Source organism: Saccostrea cucullata, unplaced genomic scaffold (assembly GCF_032062105.1).
Source record: "Saccostrea cucullata isolate Sc308-1 unplaced genomic scaffold, CSIRO_AGI_Scuc_v1 ctg18114, whole genome shotgun sequence".
NCBI lineage: Eukaryota > Metazoa > Mollusca > Bivalvia > Ostreida > Ostreidae > Saccostrea > Saccostrea cuccullata.
Window position 1 is genome coordinate 6,579 of NW_026926368.1, and position 7,796 is coordinate 14,374.

General features: G+C 31.0%; 1 long non-coding RNA gene across 1 annotated transcript; it reads right to left on the reverse strand.

Moving 5' to 3' along the window:
* Positions 1-5,751: 5,751 nt before the first annotated feature.
* On the reverse strand, positions 5,752-7,497 carry LOC134271481 (uncharacterized). Its single transcript, XR_009993029.1, has 3 exons — positions 7,367-7,497; positions 6,146-6,274; positions 5,752-5,869 (listed from the first exon to the last, which is right to left on the reverse strand). It is a non-coding gene; the product is annotated as an uncharacterized LOC134271481 (long non-coding RNA).
* Positions 7,498-7,796: the final 299 nt, after the last annotated feature.

The window sequence follows — 7,796 nt, forward strand, 5'->3', positions numbered from 1 at the left end:
AAACGAGAATACTTTTTAAAAAATCTCATATCTGCATAATCTAGTTACTTTTAGTGGTGTGACCGATCAGCAGGGGATGCTCACTCCTCCATGGCGCCTGATCCCACCTCTGATGTTTCGGAGGTCCGTGTTCGCTTTGCTTCTTTTTTCTATTGTTTTATGGACTTTGAGATTGAATACTGTTCCTTATCTCCATATTCTTCTTTAAGTATCAAATGTATTATGATAGTAAAATTCTGGCGACTGTTTCATTGCTTTTGCCCGACAAAAAAAATCGTTGATACAAATACTTTAATTTGAGCATTTCAGTGTGTTTTTTATCAAATAGTATTCATTTAAGGCTTGAAAACATACAGTCTAAATCAGCGAAAAACTAGTGTATTGATAAGGTGTCATACGTTGAGGGTTGTTCAAGTTCTCCAAGTTCCTGATAATGGACTCCGACGGTATTTTCATCCATATGTATAACTTCAATTTGTGAAGAAATGACATCCTTTTTATTGTTTTGTGTTTCTGTAATCTTTGTCTTCCAACTACGTTGATGATGAAAAAAAAAAATAGTAGGATTATTCTTACTTGCTTATATTCATGATTTAACCCAGATGTGTATATACTGATCATTTTTTTGAAAGGTTAAAGTAATCATTTTTTTAAAGATAAAAACTAAGGTGAACGTCCCTCAACTAGAATCAATTGGTCTTAAATTAATTTGTAATTGAATATCTAAAAATGACGGTAGGGATTGGATTTTAAGCAAAATGTTTTATTTGATGCATCTATATGTAATCCTAAGAGCAGCAAGCACAAAATACATTTACAGTAACAGTGCAGATTATTTATTCTCTATAGCAGTGATATCGTAAGCTTAAAGCAATATGAGCTGCAACTCTGATGTCAGAATTTGTTGTTGCAAAAATTGTAAATAACTATTTCAATGACAGAAAAAAAATAATGTTAATATACTTTTTTGTTCATATTTGCGAATGAAGAACTATTTATAAGCTTCGACTGAATCAAAGCTACATTATTGTCGTCCTGTACAATAACAATTTCTTATATAAACTGTAAATTGGATTGTAAATAGAAGTCTTTCTTCTCCTTTACTTTAGTCTAATTGATCATAAAGCTTTAAGTTACATATAAATTTATCACAATAACACATTTGAACAGCAAAATAAAATTTTCAAAAATGCATCTCATTTTGCTTTAAATTTCTACTAGGTTGTAAATTACATGGCATTTTTTTTTTGTGAATGGAAAAGCAGTAATGTAAAATTTTGCATTTTTTTCAATATGCCGGACTATCTTTATTTTTATTTTCCCAAAGAATGACAATGAGTTTCAATTCGGAAAATGTATCTTTTTCAAAAAAATAAATAAATAAATAAAATAAAAACACGACAGATAGAATGCAAATATTTTTTTATTCCTTTTGTGGTTTTAATTATTTAACATGGGTCGCTCCTCATCCTTTTTGCAGATTTTTGTCGACTTAAATTAAAAAAATTCTACGTACGTAATGATTTTAGTTCCTATAAAATTTAGATTCTGTAGCCCTTATTAAGCAATATATTCTATTAAAATACCATGATGAAATCGCTTACCAAAAAAATAGTAAATAAATAAATAGTGGGCAACTATATTTTCTGGCAGAAGGTTTTACGAACAGAAAAAAAATAAGTTTCCCCTCTTTTGATGATTGATTGATTATTGTTTTTTAACGCCGAGTCGGCAGTATTTCAGTCATATTTCGGCGGATAAATTTAAATATTGTATGAACGGTTTTGAAAGTTTTTGGTTTCTCTGGCGGCCCCCAATGAACCTACTCTTTTTCGAACTCCAGAGAAACGATCTTTTACGTGCCAAGGGGGTTGTTATCCTTCACACGGGGCACAATTTAACGTCCCATCCGACGGACTTTGAAGTATACAGTATTGTAAAGTTTGGATTCCTATCTTTACCTTCAACCTGCACACCAAGAAATTTTGTGCGGTAAAATGTTCTAATCTGGTCCTAAATTATAATTTAAATTCACTTTCATGAATTATATTATCAAATTTTGCAAATTACACCAAATATATCGTAAAAGTCTTTTTAACAAAATAGCTCAATTTAAGCTAATAAAAAATTAGCACTTTTTTAGATATATCTAAAAATTATCATCAAAAACCCAAAATGTCATTTCATTTCCTGAATAATTAAAATAATTTTAACCACTCCGCTTAAATGTAGAAAATGCAATTACTTTCCAATGATTTTATTGCTTTTTAAATTTTTAACAAATGAACTCTTTTTGAGTGCAGTAATAATTTTTTATGCAAAACAAATTGAAATAATTTTGTTACAATTTTTAATGTGTCTATTTAAAGATATGTATGCCGTGTTAAACAGTATTTTTGCACAGCTGAAACCGAACAAAAATTTCTGGAGTATGATAAGCTACCAAAAATGAAGCATTCTTGCAAATTCGACGAAATTTTATTAGGTATTAACAAAGTACTGGTCAGGAAAAGAACACGATATTCTCATGCATATTTATAAAGGACTGACGTTTATCCTGAATCTGGGCATGTGCGCGGGAAAAGCATCGCGAGAATCATCAGGTCGAGGAAAATACTTTGTGTGACGTCTGTTCAGTGAAGGACACAAATAGACCAATCAGCTCAATGAGTTGCATTAAATGCATTTATGGGTTACTACAAAAAATACTACATGTGTTTTTCAAAAAGGCTAGTTTTTTCAATCGCTCTCAGAAAGATATGATGCATTATGTACATTATTATCTACTAATCCCATGCTCATATTTGCATACAAATAATTAACAATGATGAAAATTAAAGTTTTCCCCACTCCATTGGACAGGTCCGTTTGTTTAGAGTTTCCCCGTGCTGCACTGCTAGTGGACATTTTCGGTTGGGTGAACATTTACGGATCTTCAGTATGGAGCGCATTATGCGCAATAGATATTTTATGTCAAATACAATGTATGGAAAGTAATTTAAACTGCTATTTTTACACCCTGAATGGGATATCGTCAATTATCCCTTTTGGTTTTTTTAATATGAACTACATAACATATGTAGATGAAACTTACATTCCATACATCTTGCCTTCTTAGAAATATAGTTGGGCTAATAACATAAAATTGGTCAAGGAATTCAAGGCCTCTAAAAACTATTCCAGTATGAGGGCACAACCAAATATTTCGATGAACACCATTAAGAAAAATTAATTCAGGTAGGTAGCATCGTTTTTTTTTTAAGTGGGTGGGGGGATAGAACAGTTAGAATAAAAATCAACTATAGCTCGAAGAAATCTGACAAGTAAAATATGTTCCAATATCTTTCACTACTAAATTTTATTCATTCACTACAATTTACCGCCAAACTCCAAATTTCACTTTCGAATTACCCCGAGCCAATGCTGATAACCTACTTGCAAGATTCTTTATATTATTTTCAAGGGGTCAGAAATATTGTGATTCATATGTAAAGAATATAATTATATTATTTAGTAGTATTCTGGTTTTGGCATTCGGTATATTGCGCAGATTTATACATGCTATCCTGTGGAATACTTTTGTTGTTTTGAACCATTAAGAAATGCAGAATCGAATGTATCTAATAACCATTTTGATTGCTCAAATTATATCATTTGTTTGTATTGGTTATTTCATTTTGGCACAACATGGTTTCCACACTTCTTTATCCATAGTCGCTGACAGCTGTAGGAGTTCACCCGACCAAAAATGTCCATTGAAATGACAATTGCACGTGATTATTCGTCGGTACTAAAAGCAACCAACTCTGAGGTGCTCTCAAAATTGACAATCCCTAACTCACGTGTTTGTAGTAAAAACGTAGTAGACCATCATGCTTTTCGGTTCATTCACGAGATTGGACCATTGTTTGCTGTAAACATGCGCGACAACGTGATCATGAATATTTCAATAAGAGGCGGTTTTTTATCCGACACGGAGAGAAAATAACTTTTACCAAATAATATTTCATAACTTTTAAAAGTGATGGAGTGGAATTGTCTTATTTGCAGAAAGTATATAACTTATAAAACTTGATGAGACACCACATATATTAATAACTTTTAAAATAAAACACTAATACGGCATATATAGCTTTAAGAACAAAAAAGATTGTGTGTTTTATTCATTTGGATAAAAATATTAAAGAGAAAACTTTTAAAATTGATTGATATGTCGAACGTTTAGTGCAAAAAAGTTATATTAATTACTCCGTAGTGCAAAAATAAGCGCACTGACGCTCAATTTTTGTTTTGACTTTTTATAAAGCTGTGTGAAGAAAAATACTTGACAAAGAATTTTCAATAAATTTTTGCACGGGAACCAACTTCCTTCACTGCTGATTGAGGAACACGAATAACCAATTATGCTTATCTTTAGAAAATTATAATTAAATTAAAGTTCATTAATATCAATGTTTACATAATATTTTACCCGGAAAGAAATTATGAATAAGGATCTTACCAGTGATAAATCTGGACCATTGTCAATGCTAAAATAACGATCATAGATAAACATAATGCTGCAAGCATCCCATAAAATCTCTTTTGGTTATCTTCTTCTTTCACCGATGGAACTGTAACAATGAAAGGATTTAGAGTTTGCTTCACCATATACCAAATGTGTTTGCAGACAAAAGCATAAAACAAACAGCTAGACAGAAAGACAGAAGCGTGTACAAGAGAAAAAGGAATGTGCGAGTAAAACAGACATGTTCAAATTCTGTTTTGAATGGACATGTTTTTGGGGGTTATTGTAAAAACTTATAATGAAAATAGATGTTAAATATACTTTCTAGAAAGAAATGGATTACAATATATGTCTTTCTCTTTGCATTTTTTATCATTGTGTTGCCCTCTACCTTCTTTACAATTTTCTCCTTTCCATTCTGATTGGCAGCCACTCTCACATTGCTCTGTGGTGACGTCACACCCTAATAAGATATACTTTTGTTAATAATGAACCTCTTCACGGTAACTGCGGTACTACACTTTTGCAGAGCAAAATAATGACGTTTATCGAAATTTTTGTTGATAGATAATTAAATGATGTATATTAAACCATTACTTAAAATTATATTTCACGAAACTATATCATTTTGCCCTGCAAAAGATCAGTACTGCAGTTACCGTGAAACGGTCTATAGTTTAATATAGTTAACTATTGTATACACTATAGTGATAACTCTGACACTATGAAAACTTTGATTTACTTAAATGATAACAGTTTCATTTACTTAAGTGATAACTCTGACAGTTTAATTTACTTAAATGATGAGTATAAAAACATTGATTTACTATAGTGATCACTTTAAATATACAATTACTATGATAAAACTGCTATTGTAATAACTTTAAAAAACTTTGATTTCTTTAATGAAACTATAATACCATTGTGTACATTTGGAAATCTTTGATTTACTACAGTGATAACTTTGACAATTTTATTTAAAACAGGTCATTATAATTCACTATATTTTATAATAAACTGAATTTTAGTTTTAGTGTTTTGAAAGGGTAGGGACCCTATTTGTGTAGTACAGTTTGTACTACACAAATAGTTAATTATGATTACTGATTGTTGTTTTTAATGGGTCTTTGGTGATAATACTGTTGAAATCTTATTTAGAGAAAAAGTGAAGACAAAAAATCTAAAGAATAAAATTTAGCTTTCAAGTCTTCGAATATGTCTCACTTGTTTTACAAAGTATCCCAACAAACCCAGCATCACATCCATCAAAGCAGCTTCCGTTAATATGGTGGCATTGCCTTCCATTAAGGCATTTTCCACACCTTTTTGTACATTCAAGTCCATATGCTAAGCTATTGCATTCTAAATGTAAACTTCAAACTGTTTATCAGTTATAAAAGGTATAAGGTCAACCGTATCTTGTTTTTAGTACTTTAAGGATATTAAATTGTATATTCAATTAAAGAAAAAAAAAATTAAAATTAAAGTTAATTCTTTCACAAAACATTTTTTTCGTTGTTTTTTATCTGTATTTGTTCTTTTTCATAAGTATAAAAATGCAGGCTCTATTTTCCAATATATATAAGAACTATAATGTTCAATTCATAGGGCATTTTTGATAATTTAAATGTTTCTGACCTTGAGTGCATAGTGATCCCATCCAACCAGCATAACATTGGGATAAACATTTTCCTGTAAACCTATCACACGTATCACAGTTGCCACATGAGAGGTAACAGTTACTTCCATGGAATCCCATTGGACATACTGTAATAACAAAATGTTAAATATCGACTTTGTGGATTAAAGTTTGTGTAATAAGTATGTAAGAGTCTGTTTATATGAAGACCATACTGTTATCATTATTCGGTAAATAAACACAAATGTAAGCCATTGGTAAGATATCCTCTATTGTAATTTCTCATTGTCTACGCGTCAGTGAGTCTAACACTATGTCATCCATTTCTATTTGTAGAAAAAGTTCAGTGCCATAAACATAAACATAAGGACCAGCAACTTTTACTTTAAGGTCACACGATACGTTCTTCAAATATCTTTTTTGTACATCTTCATATTTTACGAAAAGTATACAAAATCCTTATTACTTTCTGTTTTCTAGAACAGTTTTAAATTGCTTTTAAAAAAAGGAAACACTGAAAATGTGATTTTGGCAAACTGAGTATTCTTTCCTAAAGGATTATCTAAGAAATGCCATCTTCTGGTACCTCACAAAAACGCCTGGTAAGGTACCATGGTTTTTTTGTGACTAAACATGTTAAAGTAGTAATTCTTCAATGACAAATCTTTGAAAAAAATTAAAATTATTATTGATTTTTTTTATATTTAAGGTCTGTTCTTCAAGAACCGACTGCTTGGCGAAGGAATAGCTGATACCAATATTTTTATCGACAAAGGTCAATCCCGGCTGGATTTTAAACCCACGACCTTCGGGAGCGATCGTTCTTCCTAGTAAGCTACAGTAACGGCCTTATTTATAAGCAAAACCAGTTAAAAAAGAGTTCCTAAAATCTGTATGAACCAAGGAGTACGGGGGGGGGGGGGGAATTTCTACGGTAAATGTTTACTTTTACATCACACACAAAGATAGTCGTTTCAATTCCATAAAATGGAAGATATTACAATTTTAACTTTTTAAGAGTACTTGAAGACAAAACACTATGACAATGCATTCAATTTTGTCGCAACACATAATTATTGGAGAATCTGAAGAACTAACGTGTATTGAAAGTTTTTTTTAAGCTTGCAAAATCGATAAAGAAGAGATTGTTGGCAGAGAAGAACCATTATCCTTAAAAAATAGCATAATTTTTTCAAGTCTTAGAATTTAAGTAAACTTACTTTTATTGCACTTTTCTCCAAAGACGCCTACGTCACACCCGTTTGTGCAAAATCCATGAATGGGATGACAGGTCTCTCCATAGCTACAGTTTCCGCACGACTCAGAGCAACGTTTACCATAGAAACCTCGTCCACACACTTCACAAGTAATTAAGGTAAACTAGATTAACATATTGCACTTTTTTTTTAAATTTTATTGAATTTATCTGAGAATAGCAGTAATTGCTCAGTATATAGCGTTGAAAAGCCACCAATTTGTTTTTAAAGGTAATATCTCTTTTGCGTTGGGTAAGTAATGTGGAAAAAAATGTTTATGCAAAAAGATGATTAAAATGACGGTTTTGTTAATTTTGACACAATATTTTTTTTTCTATTAAATGTCAAAAACTGATATCATGTGCAATTTTGAACACTTGAAATTTTAAGATTA